Raw genomic sequence first — 25,577 nt, forward strand, 5'->3', positions numbered from 1 at the left:
TATAGATAGCATATACCAAACATGGAAACACATAAAATTTTCACTTAAGAGGCAGTCAACATAGAAACAGTTGAGTATTAAATTTATAATTAAATATATCTTTCAGAATAATTATTTACCATATATTTATTGAGTGCCTATTACAAGTATTGGGAAATAGAAAGTTAAAAAGGATATCTTTCATTGCCTTTGATAAATTTTGGTCTATGGTAGGGAAAGGCAGGTTAAGGTCACAGAAGAAAGGCAATCTACTTCTTTTTACTACCTATGAGCTAAAAGTGATTTTACAATGTAAAATTATTGAAAATATTGAAGAATAACATTTTATAACACATGAAACTCAAATGTATCAAAACATAAAGCTGTATTGGAAAATATCCACATGCATGATTTATATATTGTCTATAGCTGCTTTCAGGTTACAACAGTGGAGCAGACAGTTGCACTGATATTGTATGCCTAACATATCCTACATATTTACTCTCATCCTTAAAATAGAACATCTGCAGCCCTTGGTCTAAAATGGAGAAAAAATAAAAATATATAACTTGTGGTTAATCTTGCTGGTGTCAGTCTTTGCTACTGAGAACTTTTCTGAAATCCAGTAATCTGAGTTCTTGCCTAGTACAACAAACACAATGGTTTAAAAGTTGAATATGGCAGTACTATACCTCAGTAACTCTTACTTTTCATGGTTTCAGTATTTTAAATTTGAATAGCCCATTTTCCACCTAAAAAAAGGTCTATGACTATGAAAACTACTATGGAGAAAAATACCCAAAGACTATAATGATTTTATTTTATATCTTGGATTGTCATAATTTTTTCCTTAAAGATAAATCCTTGAGGGGCCTCCCCGGTGGCGCAGCGGTTGAAAACATGCCTCTATAAAAAAAAAAAAAAAGATAAATCCTTGATTTTTTGTTTTTAAAAACCTAGAATACAGTCATTCAAGTTACTATTAATCATCTGTTCCAAGAAAGGTAAAGAACATTTCATTATGTATGCAAGTAGTCAAATATTCTGCCAAATATGTATGCATCAATATGGTGACAAAACTAACATTCTTAAAAGAAGAATCCTATTTGACAAATCTACACAACTTATTCAATATGTAAACTGAGTAGTCAATAAACAAAAAGTCAACATATTGTATATTATCATAATCGTATACTGATTTTCTTATATGTTGATATAAAGTAGAAGCTCATACTTAAATATATGCACCTTTAACTAATTTTTTTATATAAGATATATCCAATTCAAGCTAACTAATTCATTAAAAATCTTACTGATATTAATTTCCAAGTACACATCCTCTGACTCTTTTTCAATTCATTTATTTATTTGAGTTAACATTTCATTATTTTATAATAGAGAATGAATTTCATCAATATTTCAGCAAACTTCATGGACAGTCTGGGAAGGAGCAAAGAGGAAGACATTCCCTCAGATTTACAAACATAAGTGGGGGTAACATATCAAATTTCTTCATTATGTGCATTTGTGTTTACATTAAACACATACCAAATTAAACATGTTCTTTTTTTAAAGATTTATTTATTTATGCATAGAATAACTGGGGTACAGGCCAGAGGTACAGGTGGTGACAGGATTCACCAGAGACAGAGTGGGGAACAGAACAGGCAGACTGACTGCAATACACTGCTGAGGGGAGCAGCAGGCAAGACAGAAGTCTGTTGTGCCATTTGGGTATCTCCCTGGCCAGCCAGGGATCAAACTCGTGATGCAGATAGCTTCACAACACTGTGCTTAATCCCTTGTGTCACCAGGGAGGAGCTTGATTTTTTTATGACTTTCAAACTATACTGTGATACTCATTAATGTTCATGATTTCTTATGACTATACCTGGAAGTATATCTTCATTTTTGGAAAATGCATTCTTAATTCTGAAAAGGCAATTGCAGAAACAGGCTATTCACTTATTACATTCAATTTTTACAGTATTAGCTTAAAAAAGCAAAGTCACATGCATATAGAAAAATTCTGAACTGGATTATTCAAAATGATATGTCAAACAACTGTCATCATTCTCTTAGGTGCTAGAATAATAAATGATACCTCAAATTTAACACATCTTTTAATTCTTTTACAAAGAAAGTTTCAATTTGCCAAAATATATCTAAGCTATTGATGGATATACAAGGGTGTGATAAATGTGCATTTGGAATAATGTTATTACCTTAGAAATTTCTTAATTGTTTACATTTCTTAATCATTTTGCATGTAGCTATCTAGTTTTCCCAACACCATTTACTGAAAAGAATTTCCTATCTCCACTGTATGTTCTTAGCTATTTTTTCATAAATTAGGTGTCTATACATATGGGTTTATTTCTGGACTCTAAATTCTGTTCAATTGATCTGTTTGGTTATTTTTTTCCATACCATATTTCTTTTTTTATTACTATAGCTTCTGGGTATCATTTGAATCAGGGTGTATACAACTACATTGTCCTATAGCTCAGGATTACAGATCACATATCAAACAAGCAGTTAATATCCAAAATATTTAATCAGCTTATAAAATTCAATAACAAATAAACAAATACAATTAAAAATTGGCAGAGGATCTAAGTAGACATTTTATCAAAAAACACATACAAATGACCAACAGACACATGGAAAGATGTTCATCATCACTCATTATTAGGTAGCAGACCTCTCCTGCTACCTGCTGCTCCCCTCAGCAGTGTACTTTGGTCCTTCTGCCTGCTCTGCTCCCCGCTCTGGCCCTGGTGAATTCTCTCACCCTCCCGTGCTTCTGACTGTACCCAGTGCTTGTATAAATAAATAAATAAATCTTAAAAAAAAAAAAAAAGAGAGACACAGAGTTGCAGGCTGGATTAAGAAACAAAACCCAACCTTTTGCTGTCTTTAGGAAACTCATTTAACTATAAAAGATAAAAATAGACTGAAAGTAAAAGAATGGAAAACAATCCTACAAGCAAATGGACCAAAAAAGAAGGCAGGAACAGCTATACTTATATCAGATAAAACAGATTTCAAACTCAAAAAGGTAAAAAGAGACCCAGATGGTCTCTACATTATGATCAAGGGGACAATACTTCAAGAAGAAATAATACTCATTAACATATACTCACCATAGGAAGGAGCACCAAAACATATCAGACAACTATTATCATCTCTGAAAACAGACATCAGAGAAAACACATAGGTAGTAGGAGACTTCAACACACCACTATCAACAATGGGTAGATCAACGAGACAAAAAATAAGTAAGGACATTAAAGCTCTAAATAAGGATCTAAATCTCATGGGCTTAACAGACATCTATAGATCATTATACCCAACAAAATCTGAGTACACATTTTTCTCAAGCACACATGGATCATTCTCCAGGATTGATCACATACTGGGACACAAGAAAAACATCCAAAGATACACCAAGATTGAAATCATACCAACCATCTTCTCTGACCATGAGGACATCAAACTAGAAATGAATCATAAAAAGAAGACAAAGAAACCTCCCACCTCACAGATATTGAAAACCACACTACTGGAAGACCACTGGATTAATGAGGAGATCAAAGAAGGAATTAAAAAATACTTTGAATTGAATGACAAGGAGGACACAAATTTCCTAAATGTATGGGATGCAACAAAAGCAGTAATAAGGGGAAATATATAGCATTACAGGCTTACATCAAGAAACAAGAAAGAACACAAAGAAACAACCTAATTTCACATCTGAAAGAACTAGAAAAAGAACAACAACAACAACAAAAAAAAAAAACACCTAAAACCAGTAGAAGAAAGGAAATAATAAAAATCAAAGCAGAAATAAATGAAATAGAAACTAAGAATAAAAAAAAATCCAAAAAAGCAACAAAATCAAAAGTTGGTTCTTCAAAAAAATAAATAAAATAGACAAACCCCTAGCCAGGCTTACAAAGGAATAATGGGAGAAAGCACAAATAAATAGGATCACAAATGAAACAGGAGAAATCACAACAGACACAGCAGAAATCAAACGAATAATCAGAAACTACTATGAACATTATATGCAAACAAGCTCAACAATCTAGAAGAGATGGACAAATTACTACAACTCTACAATCACCCAAAGCTAGATAAAGAAGATAAAGAACACCTAAACAGACCAATTACAAGCAGTGAAACTGAAATGGTAATCAAAACCCTCCCCCAAATCAAAAGCCCAGGACCAGATTGATTTACAAATGAATTCTACCAATGTTCAGAAACGAATTAGTGCCTATCCTTCACAAACTCCTTCAAAACATTGAGAAGTAAGGGATAATGCTGAACACATTCTATGAAGCCAACATTACACTAATACCAAAACCAAACAGGGCAACACAAAAAAAGAAAACTACAGGCCAATCTCTCTAATGAACACTGATGCAAAAATACTCAACAAAATTTTAGCTATCAGAATCCAACAATGTATCCCTAAGATAATTCACCACAACCAAATAGGATTTATTCCAGGGACACAAGGATGGTTCAACATCTGAAAATCAATCAATGTAATTCAAGACATCAACAAAAAGAAATATAAAAAAACATATGATAATATAAATAGAAGCTGAGAAAGTTTTCAACAAAGTACAGCACCCATTTATGATAAAGACCCTTGAAATCCTCAGGATACAAGGAACGTACCTCAACATCATAAAGGCCATATATGACAAGCCCATAGCCAATATCATTCTCAATGGTGAAATGTTGAAAGCATTTCCATTAAGATCTGGAACAAGACAAGGATGTCCACTCTCACCACTGCTTTTCAATAAAATACTGGAAGCCCTAGCCAGAGCAATAAGACAAGAAAAAGACATACAAGGAATCCAAATAGGGAAGGAAGAAGTCAAACTATCACTATTTGCAGATGATATGATAATATACATAGAGAAGCCCAAAAACTCCACAGAAAAACTAATCAAACTAATCAATCATTTTAGTAAAGTAGCAGGATATGAAATCAACATGCAAAAATCAGTAGCCTTTCTATACACAAACAATAAATCTGAAGAAGAAGAAATCAAGAAAACCATCCCTTTTATTAATGAAACAAAAAAAAATCAAATTCTTGGGAATGAACCTAACAAAAGAGGTAAAGGACCTATACAAAGAAAACTATAAAACACTGTTAAGAGAAATAGAAGAGGACACAAAGAAATGGAAAGGCATCCCCTGCTCATGGATTGGAAGAATAAACACTATCAAAATGGCCATCCTACCAAAAGCAATTTACAGATTCAATGCTATTCTAAATAAAATTTCAATGTCATTCTTCAAAGAAATAGAACAAATATTGATGAAATCCATATGGAGCCACCAAAACCCCCAAATAGCCAAAGCTCTCCTGAAATTAAAAAAAAAAAAAGGGAATGGAGGCATTAGAACAAGAACAGACACACGGATCAATGGAACTGAATAGAAAAACCAGAAATAAACCCACAGATTTATAGTCAACTAATCTTTGACAAAGGAGCAAAGAATATGCAATGGAACAAAGAACGTTTGTTCAATAAATGGTGCTGGGAAAACTGGGTCGCTACATGCAAAAGAATGAAGCTTGACTACTACCTCACACCATGTACACAAACCAACTCAAAATGGATTAAAGAACTAGACATAAGACCTGAAACCACAAAATATATAGAAGGAAATATAGGTGAAACACTACATGACCTACACCCCAGAAACACCTTTTTTTTTTTTTTTTTTTTTTTTTGGGTGGTACTCTCGCTGGTGGCCAGGGAATGAAACAGCGCTGCAGAGGCTGTGGGCAGCCTTGCAGCCCAGCACTCAACCACTGCACCACCAGGGGAGGCCCACCTCAGAAACATCTTTAAAGACTCATGACCCTAAGCTGTGATAGCGAAAGCAAAGATAAACAGCTGGGACCACCTCAAATTATAGAGCTTCTGTGCAGCAAAGAGACAGTAACCAAAACAAACAGACACCCCACCAACTGGAAGAAAATTTTCACACACAATACTAATGATAAAGGACTGATCACAAAAATGTACAAAGAGCTGAAGAATCTCAACAAAAACAAATAACCCATCAACAAATAACCCATCAAAAAATGGGCAGAAGAGCTAAAAATGAACTTCTTCAAAGAGGATAAGTGAATGGCCAACAGGCATATGAAAAAATGTTCAGCATCACTTGCAGGGAAATGCAAATTAAAACTACAATTAGATACCACCTTACACCTGTGAGAATAGCACATATTAAAAAAACTAGCAACAACAAATGTTGGTGAGGTTGCGGAGAAAAAGGAACTCTCCTTGCACTGCTGGTGGGAGTGCAAACTGGTCCAACCACTACACCTTGGATATTTGTTTTAATCTCAAGAACATCAACTATCTGGGGCACAATCATTTCTTGGGGAATGTCTTCCTCATACTTTAGTAGAATTTATGTAAAAAACAAAATTCAGAATTTTGATTTAAGTTTTTCATTGTACTATAGCTGTTTAATTAAATAATTATAATAACTATGAACTCTTGCTTTTTCAAATATATTTCTTGGTAAAAAAAAATTAGGTGTTTAACTCATGTGAAAGATAGCTTTCAGAAATATAGATTATTTAGCTAAAACATTGTTGGAATTTTAAAATTTAAAAAGGTAGATAATGAAGTACCATGACTATCAGTTAATCAGAGTAAGGCTACTTTATTAACGTGTTCCAAAAAATACATTTGATTGTCCAAGTGATTATTTTTAGCAAAAGGAAGGAGAACCATAGTTTATAACTGGACTTAGACACTATTATATTATAATATACACTATTATATTATATTATATTATACATTATTATAGTATATATAATATATAATATATTATATATATTATATAATATATATAATATTATATTATGTTATACACTATTATATTATATTATACACTATTATATTATAACTGGACTTTTACACTATTCTAACTTCTTGCACAATTTTCAATTTGGAGGTTAAAAGCAGCATAAAATACAGTAAAATTATCAAGCTGATTTCCCCTTTACTGTCTGCTCAAAATAATCACTCAGAGAACTAGACTGCAATAAATAAAGGCTGTGACACTTCCTAATTAATTGAAACAGAATCTGATACTGAGCTACACACGAGGTCCTTTAGACATCAGATCAAGCATGCCTTTTTGAGAGTCCTTCTCTTACCTTCTTCATTTTGTCAAATTCCCATTTCAAGAGTCCTTACTACACTGCACATCACATTTTTGTAACATTTGCCAAAATTAAAATTTGTCATTTATTTATGTGATCATTTGATTAATGTCTGATTCTCTCATTAAATTATGCCCAGAACTCCCAAATGCCTAGAACTCCAGAGTATATGCTACATAGAAGGCTCTCAATGTGTGCAGTTAGATGAATGAATGAGTGAATACAATACCTCACTAGAAAGAACTTGAAGAAAAGGTCAATTGCTTAGGTTTTATTATTGTAATTTGTTTTTATTGTTCGCTTACCAAATTATTTTTAACCTAGATCACAGGCACTCTCTTTTCTATACAAAATGTATTATGATAACATTTCACTAGAATGTGGGAACTGGTTCTTAAATTAATTTATTTTATCATTATCATACCTGCAGGATTGAAAGTTAGTATTTGGCAGCCTGGTTCACTGATTTTCCAAAAATTCATCTCATATTATAGTCTTGGTTATAGAAAGGCACTATCTTATTAAATATCTCAATAGGAATCCATTAAATGTCCTATGACAGGTAGAAAAAAAGCATGAATTAAATTAATGGAAATTTTCTGTTATTTGCTCTCTTAAGAAACACAAAACTAATGATAAAAAGAAATAGCAGCTACTATCAAGTGATTGCTTACAATGTACCAGGACCTAAGCTAAGGCAGGTATATTTATTCCTTCAAATACTAATTTAAAATAGGTATCTTAACATTTAAAAAAATAAATAGACTAAAGGGGTATACTAAAGACTAAGGAAGTATACTATCTAAATTTGGAGGGCCAAGTAAATGAATTAATGAATGAATGAAATAGAACCTCTAAAAGTTCAACATTAAGAAACAACTAAAAGATATGGTTTTAATCTTGGAATCTCTGAGAAGATAATAATGAGTGTGACAATAATTATAGCTATTATTATTCTAGCACTTACTATGTTTCAAACACTTTATATATACGATCCCCCATTTAATTTCATGAGATAAATGTTATGAATGCTGTTTCCTAAATGATTAACCTCAATTTATTCACATAAAAAATTGAGACTCAGTTGAGGAACTTGAATAACAATTAACACACATCTGTTGAACGTCTGAGCCAAAAGTGAGATCCAGCTCTAAGTTCATGACAGGAGCTCTTAACCTCTACACTATTTGTTCCTACAAGTAGTAGCAACGTTTGCACCTATAACTTTTGTCTCACTATAGCCAAGTGTATATGTGCTCCCAGATCAACAGTGGTGCCTCTTTGTATTTCTCGGGGACAGAAAGAGAGCACTGTGAAAGAGGTAGGAAAGGATGCCAGGTCCATTTCATCCCACCTCCTTGCAGACTTATAGAAGAACAAAGGAATGTACTATACAGTATAAGTTAGTCAGAAACAGGACAATTTAGGACATATAGGCTCTGAACTTGCATAGGACAAGGATCAATTCTGTAGATTTTCCTGTTTCTGAGCAGGTTGAGGAAATCCTCTAAGGAACACAGATGTTAACTGAGAATGATAACAACTGAGTAGAATATATACTTCTCTTAAACTACTTATCTTTAAAACATTAATGAAAGATAGACCTGCACTTTTTAATTTAGCTATTTTAAGAAAACATATTGTTCTTTACCAAGGCCATTTTTACTCCAAAGATCATAACTACTTGTAAATTGTGTAGTATTGACACAAATAAACACACACACATACTGTAAATCTGAATATCCATCATCATCCCAGCATTGTGAGTTTAACCTGGGGGTATTTCACCTCCCTTATCTTCAGTTTTCCCCTCCATAATATGTTACAATGTAAAACAATGTTTTTGCAAAAAGCTTTGATTATTCAATGTTCTTCTGGAAAAGTGAGAGCAGAAGGTCAGCTAATTCAATGCAAAAGAGGAGTAAAGAGATTTAATCTTTATACTAATTTTCCTGCCTCTCAGCATTCATGAGTGCATTTCCAAACAAAAGTATATAATCAAAGACCCATATAAGGAATACTATTTTATCATAAAAGCTGCAAAAATCTCACAAATTTTACTTACCACTGTTACAATGACCAGTTAATTCAGCATTTACTTTGCGAAAGCTGCTTAATGATTGAGAGAAATGATCTTGAGCATTATCACATAGATTTAAATCCTAGTTCCACTGCTTCCCCCGTGATGTAGGCAAGTTAACTTCTCAAAGACTCAATTTCTTACCTGTGAAATGGTAGTAATGACATTTACCCTAACAGGCTGATTAGAGGACTAAGTGAGATTAACTATGTACAGTTCTTAAAATCAGTGACTAGTCAACATTAAGCTCTTAATATATGGTAGCTAATACTATAAACCAATTTATACATATAAGTTTACCTTTATTTTGGGGGAAATGCCTTTATATCACAGGAGCAACAGAAACTTATAGGGACTAAAATAAATTTCCCATGAATATAGGATTAGGAAATATTGAAACTGGAATGCATGAGCTTTATCAAATTCATAGCCTGTATATACCTTCTGCTAGACCACACTGTTTCCCCCAAGCTAGAGCTGTCTCCATCCCTTTCCAAGGTTTTCTATCTTTATCTTTTCATATGTTGTTCTTATCTCTAATTAGACAATAAGCTGTTCAAATAACTTTTGTCTATAATATATATGTCCAAATAGTCTTGACTAAGTAACATGCAAAGGAAATAAGAAAAGTAGTCTTTACACACTAAGAAAAAAGGCAGTATCCATCTATGTTTATATCCCCACTCTGGCACTTACTAGGTATGGGATGGGCATTCTTTAACTTCTAAACAAACCAATTTCCACTTTCGTCAATGGGAATAACAATAAATTACCCACCTCACAATGATTAAATATATAGGTTAAAATAGGTGTTTTGTGCTTATACATATTATTTCAATAAATGAAAGTCTTTACAAATATGTCATTAATACTTCCATTTATATTTATATTTACTCTACTTCATTACTTGTCTAAAAAAATAAGTAGCATTTCTCACAGGTTGCTATGAGGATTAAATAAGAAAATGCATTACTTGCATTATTTATAGTGCCAGAAGATTGTGTCTCATAGTAAGGTTAAATAATGTGACAATAAGTGTAATACTGTTTTCAAGATCATAAAGAACTGACTATACCTAGATTTCCCTACATCTTCCTAAATCCTATATCTTCTAGGCTGGGTCTTTAAGTTTCCAAACAAACCAATAGACTATTCTCTGCTCATGGCAAAACACATTACTGTGCACAAAACACCTAAGGGAATGTTGTTTTTGTTTGGCAAATATACTACATAGAAATAAATCCAAATATGATTCTAAGATACTCTTTTTTGGTTTGTTTCTTTTAATTAATTAATTATTTATTTTCTTACATCATTGTTAATTTTTGGACAGGATTTGATTTCTCCTCTTAGGTGTAGTCTCCATGGGTCTCCCACCACAACAGCATCCATGATCCATCACCACAGTCCCTTGTGCTCTTCTGTTCTGTTTGTAAACCCACACTCAATTTAAAATGAATATAGATGTGTTTTTCTCAAGAGTTATAACAGAATCTATAAATGCTAATAATCTAGGAAAAATGACTTGTGGAATGCTGAAAAAAATCTTTTTTACTACATCTAAAATCAAAATGAAAGCTATCTATCACTATTATAATATGTCATTCAGTTAGACTCAGCTACTTGAATTCTGAAATATGTTCTCCCTATATGATGCAAATAATTGTACTAAAATGCATTCTGATCAACTAATTGATTATCAAATGCTGAGGAAATAGATACAGCACATAGATTATTAACATTTTTATCGGAGGTATATGGACATGTCCCCCAAACGTTCATCCCTTTCATTTTTGAAGTAAGCTAAAATTGCAAAGTTTTCATAAAGCAATTAAAATCAGTAGGATTTCAACTCTAGACATAAAACAACATTAAACTGATTATGCTTACATTATAGTCTGTCCTATTTATATTTATTATACTAATATATCTTATGTCAGAGCAGAGTAGTTTGGGCTGTACAATAATAAACACTTTTGTCAAGTAAATGATCATTTGCTTTCAAATATTTCACAATAATCTGAAAAGCTGCAAAGAAGTAGCAATAGTATTATTTTTAACACTCTTCTAATCTGCCTGCAAATCTGCACATAAATAATGATTAAAAACTAAAAAAGCAAAGGAGGGAAGCAATTGTTATAAAGATCAGCTTCAATATGATGGGATATTGTAAAAAATAAGTTCAATCAAATAAAGTATTTTATATATTCTCTTTTGCCCTACCTTGATGTCTTTTTCTACTATTCTAGGTCTTAAGCATAAAGTATGGTATATAATTAGAATTCTGTAAATATTTGTTTGATGAATTTGTAAATGATAGTTTCTTTTAACGTGTTTGTTCATATATGGTATTTCACCTGCAATTCTGTTCCATGATTGTCAACCACTATAAGATGATTTCTATAGTGCATAGAATGATATGTACACTCTATGAGAAAATAGGATTTTCAGTTTTGTTGATTGCAGTATCCCCAAGGCTAGATCACTTTTTATGCTAGGTGGTCAATAAATATTTCTTGAATGAACAGAGTAGCACACATATTGTTCTAATGTTATTTTCACACTGAAACAAAATAAAGTGGGGGCCTCCCAGCTGGCACAACCGGTTAAGACACAACCTATGAAGCTGTCTGCAGCCTCTGCAGCATGAGTTCGATCCCTGGCTGTCCAGGGAACAACCCACATGGTGCAACAGACCTCTCCTGCCTAGCCTGCTGTTCCCCTCAGCAGTGTACTTTTTTCAATCTGCCTGTTCTGTTCCTCACTGTGTCTCTGGTGAATCCTCTCACCCCCCCCACACCTCTGGCCTGTACCCCAGCTCTTGTGTGCATAAATAAATAAATCTTTAAAAAAATAACAAAGCACATTATTGTTAATTCTTGTTCTCCAAGAATATATTAGGTTACAATTTAACTACTTATTATTAGATTTAGAGAATTAACAAATATGTAGTATTCTTTCATAGTATGTATATATTTTGATATATTTATATCTTTCTATGTAGAGAGAGAGAGAGAAACAGAAACAGAGAGAGATATGGGGCTTTAATATGCCAGGCACCGTGATTAATGCAGAAAAGGATTCTGCTCCCATGCCTGTCTTAAAGTAGCCCCTGTCTAGCACTGCTTAATACCACAGTGCATTCTAATGAGTTCTGTCATTCTCCACATACATGATGCTCTTCCACCCTCTATACGTTGCCACATGGCATTCTACCTCTCCTTCACATGCATTATTCCATTGTTTGATTCCATGTAGTACAAAGTCCTGTCAAATATGCCTCTTTTCTGAAATATTCTTTTCTCAGAACTCCTTATCATCAGTCATACTGGGCTTCCCCCTGAGCAACTGACAGATGACACGAAGTCTATGTTTGTTTCTGTCTCTGCTATCTCTCCTTTTCTGAAGGAATCTTTTCTTATTCATTTTTGTTTCTGAATTTATGGTCATAGATCAAATCCTAAATTGCTGCCTAAACTGAAAGAAACTGAAAGAAAATTAATTTAGCCACATATTTTTCTCAAAAATTCAGGTAACCATCTGAATTTACCAGAAAATAGCATATAGCACACGTATCTTGTTATTTATTTTTTCATAATGAAGTAAACCATCTTTAGTTATGATGGTTGCCCCTAGCCATTTCAGAGGCAGAAAGCAATACACAATGATGTGACATACAAGCTAATATTAAGTCTGGATTCTAGTAAATATGTGAATATGTTACATATTCCTGATATGATTATTTGCTATCACTAGGTTATAAACTCAAAAAAACAAGAACATTAATATTTTGTAATAGATATATAAATCCAGGAATCAGGTATTGTTTATTGGATGCTTGCTTTGTCAGTAATTATGATCTTGAAATTATTTTCTATAAGAAATATCAGTTGATTATAACTTCAACATAAAGTTGCATTTTCCTCTCAGAGAAGCGAAAGACATATAAAACAATTTTTCTAGCATACATATATATATGATGATCATGAAAATGAAACAAGATATTCATTTTTTCTATTCATCCAGGCTTTCTATTGGCAGCTATAACACTGGTAAAATTTAAGATTCTTCTTGAGAACTGAAGATTACAATTCTGAATCTATTCCACTTGGGAAATGATCAAATAATTATTATAAGGGAAAAAGTACAAGCTACAAATAAATGTTCTATCCTGACTTCTGACATACTTATTCATCTTCTTCCTTTCTTTCTTTCTTTTCTTTCTTCTCATTTATGCCAGAGGACCTCCATGGAAACACAGATTCTTCCATTGTTAAGATCTGCAGACACTAGTTTTAAAATAAAATATTTAAGTACTAGGAAAAATAAAAATTCTGATAGTAATGTTTCCAAAAAGGCTATATTTTGCTAACTGTACACAAAGGTAGAGCAACAGAATTCATTTTATTTAAAATTAAGGGCTAGAGGGCCTCCCTGTTGGCAGAAGGGGTTAAGATGCAACATACGAAGCTGAGTTCAATCCCTGGCCAGCCCGCATGGCTGCCCGCTGCTCCCCTCAGCAGTGTACTTCTGGCAATCTGCCTATTCAGTTCCCCACTCTATCTCTGGTGGATCCTCTCATCTCCTGCACCTCTGACCTGTGCCCAACTCTTCTATGCATAAATAAATAAATGTTAAAATAAAATAAAGTGCTAGATAAAAGTGAAAACTTTCTCATCCAGCAAGTTACCAAAATGCTCCAAACAGCCTTGTATGGTATTACATTTGATCTACAAATCTGGACCACTTAAATAATAAAACTTCTGCAGTGCAGAGAGAAGAATCTTTGTTCTCAATTACTACATAATCCCCACAACCTCAACAGAGTCTGCCTCCCTTTGCCACACCCTGCTGGCTCCTGCAGCTGCAACTCCACATTACTCACTGGCCAGTAACTAAACCTTCTTCCTTTCCTTCTATAGTTAGTTCTCTCTCCTCTTCGATGTTTGTTTTAATAAATCAGGAGGAGGGAGACGCCGTGCCAAACCTGCTTTGTTTGCAAGAAGTCTTACTAACAATTTTTAGACCTTCTACGCTAAATGTTGACTATGTTAAAATATTTTTAAATAAGCAACAGTGCAAATTATATACAATTTTGGCTAACTTGATATACTAACTTTTGAAATTACTTTTAGAGAATTCATTAAGAAAAAAATCACAAATTTTAATTTCAACTATACTTTTATAGTCTGGAAAAAAGTCTGCAATAGAAATTATACTCTCTAATTTCTGAAGAATGCACACTACTTGATCACTTAGTACTTGTCTGAGCAAACTTAACAAGGTATCAGATAAAATGTTATTAAACAGTGTCCTTAAAAACAAACAAAACTAGGGGCCTCCTTGGTGGTGCAGCCATTGAGCTCTGGGTTGCAAAGCTGCCCGCAGCCTCTGCAGCACCAGTTCAATTCCCGGCTATTGGGCGAGGGTCCTGCATGGTACACAGACCTCTCCTGTCACCCACTGCTCCCCTCAGCAGTGTACTTCGTCGGTCTGCCTGCTCTGCTCCCTGCTCTGCCTCTGGTGAATTCTCTCACCCTCCCGCACTTCTGACTGTACCCAGTGCTTGTATAAATAAATAAATAAATCTTAAAAAAAAAAAAAGAAGTTATCCCTTTCCTTTAAAAAAAAAAAAAAACTAGAGAAGTAAATAATTAAATGTTTTAATCACTTAAAGTCAAAATTATACTTCATTCTGACTTGAATATATACAAGTAATGAATCCTAATAACTTGAAGACATTTCACAATGATGCATAGAGTGCTATGATATCCTAGCTAGATACAACACACCTTACTGTTTCCTGGTTTGTAAACATGGTGCAGGGAGATGGTACACCAATAGAGGGCATCGAGCTTCATGCCCACCCCAATTCCTGCCCAGGCATTTCTTCCATTTGATTTCCAGAATTGTATCATTTTCTGATATAGTAGTAAATGTAATAAATAAATGTTTCCCTGAGCTCTGTGAATCACTGGAAATTATCAAACCTGAGGAGGAAATCATTGTAACCGCTCATTTACAGCTGACAGGTCAGAAGTTACAGGTATCAGTATGGACTTGTAGCTGGCATCTGAAATGGAGGAGGTCTTGTGGGACTCAGCTCTTAACCTGCAGGACCAGATGCTATTTCCAGGTAGATAAAAGAAGAATTTGGTTAAACTTGTAGGCCGTCCAGTTGCTATCCACTGAAAATTACACAATTGCTTGAGTTGGGGAAAAAAAGTAACCAAAAAATCTCTTAATAATATTTTTATTGATTCTGCTCAAGGTATTTTATGGTATTGTAAGAATACCATTTTTGAGATTCTAACTACATGCAGTAATATAGTATACAAAATTCCTATTTTTCATTAGTGAAGGAAAAAATATATACTTCTGTGTTTGCATAATCTAAATACCAAACCAACAACAGATGCCAAATGAGTTTCAGAAATGTCTACAGCTTCATTATCACTCTGTCCTTCATATGGAGTGCTTCTTTGTTTCATACTCATTAATTTCACTATCTTAAAATGTTATTCCCTAAACTCCACAGTCATCCAAAATCCATTCTACTCTTTGACAAATACTTGCAAGACAAGGGACTAAAAGGAAAATAAGATATTGAATGTTCATTGCCACAGGAGAATAATTGAAGATAACTCCAATAAGGACAGATTTGTGATTAAACTATGGCAACAGCTAACAACGTTTTTCAAAAGGAAACAAAATCATGCTGATATTATGAGTCAAAGTGTAAGCATATTCTGCCTGAAAGCTTAAAGTTGATTAATTTGAAGGTCTCTTAAATACAAAAATGGAAAAAAATAACAAAAAAAATAGCTGAAGGACCAAGAGGTAGCCTTAATTCATTTTATGCGAAGCACAACAAATAATTTAGATGTCTTCATTGAGACAATATTTTGAAAGAACTATTACTTAGTGACAAGCAATAAATATATACCTCAAAACTACCACTGGCTTGAATTCCTTGAATTCAACAGTTTCTTCAATACATGAAGACATGAGAGGTGTATATTCTTTAAGGATTGACAGATAAGTCTAATTATATTATAATATAATATATTGGAATTGTTTTAGATAAATCTGGGAATTTATTTTTCTCCTTTTTATCCAGAAGGTATATCCATATACATAAAATCCTAAGTCATACCAATTCATTAAAACAGGAGAACCTAACTATTCCACAGAAGAATGGCTATGTAGGGCTATGTAGGCTATGTAGAATGCCACCCTCTAATAGGTCTTTGGCATAGGGTTGATTATAACAGAGGGGCTGTGATGGCTGGGCAGAGATTACCTTTGAAAACATATTTACAAGTAAACTTCCATAATGTATATGCTGAGAAGCTCTAATCTCCTTATCTTTCTTTAAGGAGAAGGCAGAATTGAAACCTACATGTCTTTGTCTATTGTGACTTTCCCTGCAACATCCTAATTGATCTTACCTTTCCACCTTTCTGCCAAAAGTTCATCTGTCTTAGCTGTTATTTAAGAAATGGTATTTGGGGCCTCCCCGGTGGTGCAGCGGTTGAGCGCTGGGTTGCGAAGTTGCCCGCAGCCTCTGCAGCGCCGGTTCGATCCCCGGCTGCTCCCAGGCCACAGGAGGAGGGTCCCACATGGCCCGCCAACCTCTCCTGCCACCCGCTGCTCCCCTCAGCAGTGTGCTTCGGTCATTCTGCCTGCTCTGCTCCCCGCTCTGGCTCTGGTTAATTCTCTCACCCTCCCGTGCTTCTGACTGTACCCAGTGCTCGTATAAATAAATAAAAATAAATCTTAAAAAAAAAAAAAGAAAAAAAAAAAGAAATGGTATTTAAAGCCTCTTGGGGAGTTACTTTGTCATGCTGAGCCCCTTCCTTGTATACAGGAAATATAGAATTATTATTAAACTTCTTTGGACTTTTTCTCTCATCTAGGGACAGAGGGAAATTTCCCCACCTCATCCTGGTTCTTTTAAGTTCTTACAGACAAGCAATTGAAATCAGACAGATTAATAGGAGAGGAAAAAAACAAATTAATCACATTTGTAAATAGATTTACATGGTTGTAAATTCTAAAAAATAATGGAGAACACCAGGAATATTTATCCTGTGACTTCGGGCCTGGGGGATCAAGGAAATGTGGGGGACGTCACATGGCAGTACCACATCTTTGCCCCCTGAGATTCTTAGAGAGGATATGTTCACTGATAAACTGGATGAGATATCTCAAGCCTCATTCTTCTAGGTTATAAAGAGTGTACAGTAGTTTCTTTTTTAGTTAAGGCAGGGCAAAGGACTTTGGCAATAACAAGCTTCTCAGGGCCTTCCTGGTGGTGCAGGGGTTCAGTCTCAGTGCTATCACCATGGTGACCTGAGTTTCATACTGGCCAAGCAGCTAACCTACCTATGGTGCAGCAGACCTCTCCTGTCTTGCCCACTGCTCCTCTCAGCAGTGTATTTCAGTATATCTGACTGTTCTGCTCCTCACCCTCTCGTGAATCCTCTCACCCCTTGCACCTCTAGCCTACACGCTAGTTCTTCTATGTATAAATAAATAAATAAACAAACAAACAAATAAATAAATAAATCTTCAAATAAAAGAAAACAACAGAAGCTTCTCCTAGCTTTCAGGGCCCTCAATGATTTCAACCCACCACAATCTGTATTCCTTAAGTAAAAGCCTGCAAGGCTCACTGAGCATTGGTTGACCTCGAGTTCCCATACCAAGATGACAAGAGGCCTACTCATCACCCATTGAGAAAGGCCTATCTAACCATTTTGGGGAAACTTACCCCATACTCATATATATGTATATACATATATATGTATGTATGTACATATGTGCGTACATACCTATATATGCGTGCACACACACACACAATACTTATTTGAATATTGCCAGCCTGGAAGAACCAAGAGGATTATGATTTTCCTTCTACCCCAACAGTTACTTTTCCATTTTTTGTACTTTCAGAACACGGAGTGTTCGTGAGGATGAGAAACATATTGAAGTGATAACAAGAAACTGATGTTGGAAAGTGGCTGGCAAAGAAAAACCCTTAGAAATGGAATGATTATGGATTTCCTGTTTCATCAGTCACAAGTCAGTCACAGCAATTCCTATTCCAGGAGCGCTTCTCAAAATTCATGTGATGTTACTGTGACATCATGGTGAAATTGGATTTTTATTTGTATCATGCATATTTTAAACAAGGAAGACAGCAAAATTATAACTAGATGATATGTACATTCCTTTGTGAACTACCAAGAGATTAAGATGCTGTTCAATATAGTTCCTTCCATGTCTGTTTCCATTACAATTTTTTGATCAAAAAGTCCATTAGAATACTATAAGTGCATCTCAGGTGATCATGTCTTCCTTTTCCTTCACTTGCATATTTATGGGCAGCATGAGGATGTTGATGATTATACTGAATTTGTTTACATTAATCACACATTTTAAATTTTAATTTGCAAAATGTATCTAACAAATGATTACTTAAGGACAAGAAATAGAATGAAAACTTGTTACAGAATTTTTATAAATTGACTAACCAAACTCTATATGCTGTATCTGTATTTTTCCTTGACAAATCATGCCCTTTCTTATACAATTAATTAAAACTAAAGTAGAAAGTTTTAATAAATTATATATGAATTTGTTAAATTGTATTAAAATAAGTTTTAAATTATAATCTTTCATATTATCCCAATCTAATTATCATTATGGTTAAAACACACACACACACATCTCATCATTGAAGATTGTGATTCAGTATGATAGAACTAGAGAATTAATATTTTTACGAATGCTATGCTAATTAATCTCATTTAGGAGGAATAAAATCTGAAAATTGATCATGGCAATGCTGATAATCCTCAAAAATCTCACATGAGAATTGTACATTCACCTACATAGTAAATGTCTGAAACCCTGCCGAAACACTCAAGAGCAAATTACAATCTGAGTAAAGTACAGTATTTGTTACATTTATCTTGAACTCTAGACATGATACAGTGTTGGGACAAAATACAAGAGTTATTTTTTCATGAATAAATAAAAATAATATAGGCTCTATCAATAAATGCAGGATATAAAATCGCCTGGTACAATAGACAGCTGAATATCAATTAGTTTCCTTAAAACATTCCTTCATTCATTCATCCATCAAATGGTGATAATGTATGTCATTGGACAGTGGGGATACAGCAGTGATTAAGAAAACCACTGCCCTGGTATTCTCATGAGGGAGAATAAAACACTCATGAGGGAGAATAAAACCACTAATTACACTATTAATTAATAAAGTTATAAGTATTAGTAAGTAAAAATATAGGATACTAAAAAGGCATATAACAGGGCAGTGATACAGTTTTGGGAAGGTTAAAGCAGTGAAATCTGAGCTGAGTGCTAAATGTAGCTGACATATAAACATTAGTGAAGGTGAGGGACATGGACAACATTTGGCAGAAACAATAGCATGTAAAAGCCTTGACACACAAAATAAATTAAGTAGGCAGATTTGGAGTTTGTTTATATGGATCTGAGTCACTGGTACATGTGGACTGAAAGCAATACCTCCTTTCCTTACACTAATGAAAACACTTTGAGAGCTTTAAGAAATTTGACCAAGAAATCATTAAATGTTTTCTCTTCTAAACAAACAAAAAAGGGCCACTATGTAGAGAACATGAGGAGGGAGAAGTGGCCTTACGTGAGACAGTGAGAAAATCAAGCTTAAACATTTGGTAGTAGGTTTAAAACTATTTTATTTTAAATGTATTATTTGTCTAGTGCAATCACTTTTTTTTTAAATTTTATGTATTCAAAACACTTTTTGAGGAATTTACAGCATTAGTATGTGGAAAATACTAAATTCATAGGCTTAAAATCATAAAGTAGGGACATTAGTAATTGAGATATAGCTTCTTGCCTGCAAGGACCTTGAAGTCTATCGTTCCTAGTAAATACCAATATTCAGAAGTTGGGTAGAGTATTTAGTTATATTCACATTTTATGTCAATATTTAATCATCAAATGAGGGCCTCCTGGGCAGTCTGGGATTGGGTCTCAGCACTATCACCTCTACAGACTGAGCTTGATCCCCCATCAGGTACCTAACCCATATGGCCAGCAGACCTTGCCTGTCATGCCCCTGCTCGCCTCAGCAGTGTATTTCAGTCAATCTGCCTATTCTCCCCACTCTGTCTTTGGTGAATACTCTCACTCCCAGACCCTATGGCCTGCACCCCAGGTCTTCAACACAAAAATAAAAATTAAAAAATAAATAAAAAAATAATCAAATGACCATAACAAAGACAGTTTACATGAATATTAAATCATAGTAAAGGCAAAAGAAAGTAAATAATGGAACAAGAATTGGATTCAAAACCAGCTTTGACTTTCAAAAGCTCTGCCTCATAAATATGTCATGTAGCATCTGTGAGTTTCATTTCCCTAATGTTTAAAGTGGACAAGAGCATTTATCATTGTAGTTAAACTAATTTGTGCAGGAAAGGTTCTTAATATAGAGCCTGGTGCATAATCAGTGCTCAATATTACAGTACTGCTTTTCAGTTGTAACACTAAACAAGAGACAGAAAAGAAGAGTTAGGGAAATCACTTAAAATACAGCATCTGACAAAACTCAACTAAAACAAAGGAAACAACCCAGTCAAAAAAAAAAAAAATGGACATGAACGGAAGAGCTAAAAGGACACTTCAAGAGGAAATGTAAATGGCCAACAGGCATATGAAAAGATGTTCAACATCCCTTATAATCAGGGAAATGCAAATCAAAGCCACCATGAGATACCATCTTACACCAATAAGAATGGCACATATCAAGAAAACTAGCAACAACAAATGCTGGCGAGGATGTGGAGAAAAAAATTCTTCTGCACTGCTGGTGGGAATGTAAACTGGTGCAACCACTATGGAAAGCTGTGTGGAGGTTCCACAAACTATTAAAAATGGAGCTTCTATATGATCCAGCAATTCCACTCCTAGGTATCTACCCAAAGGACACAATTTACAATAGGTGAATACACTATTTACAATAGGTAAGCTATGGAAGCAACCTAAATGCCAAAAAATAGATGACTGGATCATGAAGATGTGGTATATATACACAATGGACTATTACTCAGCAATCAAAAAGGATAAACTCATGACATTCACAGCAACATGGATGGAGCTGGATGGGATTATACTCAGCAAAATAAGCCAGAAGGAAAAGGAAAAAAAAAAATTTGGATGGTTTCACATATAGGAGGAATGTAGAGGAACCAAATAGGGGATCAGGAAAAAAAATAACTGTAGTAAAGTAAAAATCAAAATCAACAGGCAGCCATAAACCAGAGAGATTGTGTGGGGGGAGGAGGAGATAGAAGGATCAGGACAGTGGTGGGAAGAGCACAAGGGACTATGTTGATGGTGCACACATGGATGAATTGGTGGTGGGAATTTCATGGGGTAATCATATATTGCACAAAAATGAAGTATGATTTAATAAATAAATATATCAAAAATAAAATAAAATACAGCATCTAAATAACACACATTTAGGTGAATAAAAGGAAGTAAAATAATGAATAATAGTTTCTTTCTTGGGGAAAAGACATTATCATAGAATAAAAGTCTCCGGAGGTCAAAATTTTTTATCAGATTTTTAATGTATTAATCCTTGAGTTATGTTCTCTATTTGAAAACATAATCTTTTTTTTTGGTTATAATAATGTAAAAATAGAGCTCTTTATTTCTCAAATTCTGTCATGTATTAAGTCATAATCAGATTTGTTTTCAATTGCCAATAATTTTATGAAGGTCAAATTTGGCCCCAAAATACTGAGAATTTTTTCCTTAAAAGAGACTCTTAAATTTGTATAAGTAATACCAAGAAGTATATAAAACACTAGGGTCAGAAAGAATGCCTCAGTTTATATATGGAAAATGAGACACAGGAGCAAAAAGAGTTCTCTTTAGTTACTGAGTTAAATAGCATTGGCACTGGGAGCCCAGAGCCAGATCTTATGAATTCTAAGCTCAACCAATTATTTTGTATTTTTGATAAACTAAAAATGCAGACTGAGCAGGAACTTAGTTCATCAATTCATCACTTATTCCAAATATATTTGAGTAATAAGGGATCTGAGAAGCATTCGCATTACAGAATCAAAAATAAGACAAATGGTAAATAATAGGTTTTAAAAAATATTATTCTCATTAGCAATCATCGAGACCTAATTTAAATTATGCCATGTCATTTAAGGCCAATCAAGAGTTAACTAAGGGGCCTCCCCAGTGGCACAGCGGCTGAGCACTGGGTTGTGAAGCTGCCCGCAGCCTCTGCAGCGCCGGTTCAATCCTCGGCCACTGGGCGAGGGTCCCACATGGCTCATGGCTCGCAGACCTCTCCTGCTGCCGCTGCTCCCCTCAGAAGTGTACTTCGGTCCTTCTTCCTGTTCTGCTCCCCGCTCTGGCTCTGATGAATTCTCTCACCCTCCCTGGCTTCTGACTGTACCCAGTGCTTGTATACATAAATAAATAAATCTTAAAAAAAAAAGTTAACTAAGCAGAGAAAGCTCTTTGGCATTATAGAACTGCTTATAGGTTTCTGTGCATAGTCTCATCACATGGAAAAGTGAATTTTTTTATACTGTGTCAATATGGGAACTGTATGCAGCCAAAAATTAGGGCTCTTCAAGGATACCTTTGGAAATATAAATTATCAAGACATGGGCTGTTTGATAAGGAGGAGCCTAAGGTGGCTGTCATGCTTCCCTTTTTCCAGTGAACAGGCTTTGACTAGTATCATCTCCTTCAGAGTACATAGGGCCAATGAGTAGGATAGGAGGTCATTCCATGATGAAGTTACTGATAGACTGGTTGCTGATTAATTCAGAGAGATTACCTCTCCTTGAGTCAGCATCATGTAATAAATTGATTGTTTTAATAAAAGGTACAGTGTTAGAGAGACATTCTCCAGCTGTCCTGGAAAAAGCTAACAGTCATTTGTGTAAACTTCCTATGGAGGGTGCCTTGTGGCTGGGACCCCAGCATGGCCTTTAGGAGCTGAAAGCAACCCTTGCCAAACACTCCCAGGGAGTCAGAACAAAAATGGACACCTCAGTTCCACAACTTTAAGGAAGTCAATTCTTCCAACAGTTGTAAAGAGCTTGAAAGTAAATATTTCCATACTCAAACCACCACATAGAAAGAAGTTACAAGTTCTTTTCAGTCTTATAAGACCCTGAGCAGAGGGTCCAGCCAAGATTTCCATGTGGAAAGTATGAGATTTTAACTTTGTATTCCTTTATGCAGCTAAGTGTAATATAATTTGTTATGAAACCATAGAAAATCAATACAGGCAGAGACCAAGTATTTTTATAATTTTTATATTCTCTAAGATACCAAGCAAAGTAGCAGACATTCCATTACTTAATTCTTCTAGGTTGGATGATCTAAACAGGAAACAAATGCTTCATTCAGCGGTGTCAGTAAAATGCAGGAAAACTTACATGTAGGTATAGTATAGCAGTATTAATTAATTTTCTTATTAAATCCTGAGATGGAGTAATGCTACAGGTGGTTTGGTGGCGGGTGAGTGGAACATGTACACATATGGAAAAAAGATCAAAAAATATTTTAAATAAATAAAAACAAACCCTGATGCGCACACACACACAGAGAGAGAGAGAGAGAGAGAGAGAGAGAGAGAGAGAGAGAGAGCATAGAGTACTGATCATTCCCATTTCATAGACAAGGAAATTGTAAAGTTCTAGGAATCATGTTAGTAACCTTTTTTTCTATTTTTTTTCCAACTTCTTATTGTCTACTTTCTAATATTTCTTTAGGAATTCCTTAGACAGCTAAGGTAGACAAGGGCACTATGAATTCTCTTATGAATATAAGATGACTTATAAAGCAAGAATGAGGGTCATTACCGTCTTTCTTGTTTCACTCTTTTTTTTTTTTAAGATTTATTTTTATTTATTTATTTATACAAGCACTGGGTACAGTCAGAAGCGTGGGAGGGTGAGAGAATTCACCAGAGCCAGAGTAGGGAGCAGAGCAGGCAGAAGGACCGAAGTACACTGCTGAGGGGAGCAGCGGGCGGCAGGAGAGGTCTGAGCGCCATGTGGGACACTCGTCTGGTGGCTGGGGAGCAGCCAGGGATTGAACTGGTGCTGCAGAGGCTGCAGGCAGCATGGCAACCCAGTGCTCAACCGCTGCGCCACTGGGGAGGCCCTTGTTTCACTCTTAATTCCCTCTTGGAACATCTTGAAGCACCTCTCATATGTTAAACATGTTTGTTAGTGATTGGATGTAGGCAACTCTAGACACAGAACTTACACTTGGTAGAGTCTAAGCAATAATAATAATATTCACAATAATTATAACTATGAACAGAACTCCTGTGATACAAACTTCATACATTTTTACTTTAATCCTCACAATAGGGACTCAAGGATATTTTAATTTTTCAAAATGAGGGAACTGAATTTTAAAAGGATTAAGTGTTTTGATGAAGGTAACACAGCTTTTGAATGATGAATGCAAACACAAATTCTGTCTGCTCTAAATTTTGCATTATTTCCATGATTGCATGTTACTATGTTAAGGGGAATTTTAATTAAAAAAAAAAAAAAGCAAAGAACTCCAATAAATAACATAGACCTTCAAGCCAGATACCCCTTTGTTCTTATGGGCTATACCACAAGATAAAAGCCCTTGAGTAAATCCATTTCATGCACTAATTATTTGATTGTATAAAATGTTTTTATATGTAATACTATCTTGGCCACTAATTGTTTAACACATTCATGTACTATTATGGAAGTAAAATACATCCTACTCTGATCAGGAAAAGTTATAAAAATTCATAATTTTTTTCAAATCATAATCAAAAATTCAAATGTATTATAACAGTTTGAGTAGTATTTTCATAAAAATTTCTTCTATAGCACATAACTAAAATGGAAAATATTTTTGTAGTCTGAATTGAACATGCTTTCTTCATTCTTTATAATGAATTGTATAACTTATGAAAGCTCTTATTAAGCAATTTTCTTTGGATTCCTCGTCACGGTTTTAAATAAGTCATATTGGAATGTATCTCTTCAAAATATATTCTCTACATCTTTCCCCCTGAATATAAAAGGCAATCTAAGTTGCTCAGGCACTTAAAATGCTAAAATGATTGCCTATTTTATTATGTTGCATAAAACAATTCAAGCTTTTAAAAACTCTTACACAATTTGACTATACAGCTATTACTTTATATTTAGAGAAATATTAATTCTCAGACTG

At 34.4% G+C, this 25,577-nt stretch overlaps 1 protein-coding gene across 7 annotated transcripts in view; it reads right to left on the reverse strand.

Moving 5' to 3' along the window:
• Positions 1 to 25,577, reverse strand: part of LINGO2 (leucine rich repeat and Ig domain containing 2) — a 1,109,656-nt gene that overhangs the window by 1,000,904 nt on the left and 83,175 nt on the right. Inside the window, exon 1 of one of the 7 annotated variants that reach the window (XM_054689319.1) lies at positions 7,626 to 7,644. The exons of the other annotated variants lie outside the window; for them this stretch is intronic. The gene's annotated coding sequence lies outside the window, so the exon portion shown is untranslated. Of the gene's footprint in view, positions 1 to 7,625; positions 7,645 to 25,577 lie in introns of those variants that run through there. 7 annotated transcript variants of the gene reach the window in all.

Source organism: Talpa occidentalis, unplaced genomic scaffold (genome assembly GCF_014898055.3).
Source record: "Talpa occidentalis isolate TD23 unplaced genomic scaffold, MPIMG_talOcc4v2.1 talOcc4.7, whole genome shotgun sequence".
NCBI lineage: Eukaryota > Metazoa > Chordata > Mammalia > Eulipotyphla > Talpidae > Talpa > Talpa occidentalis.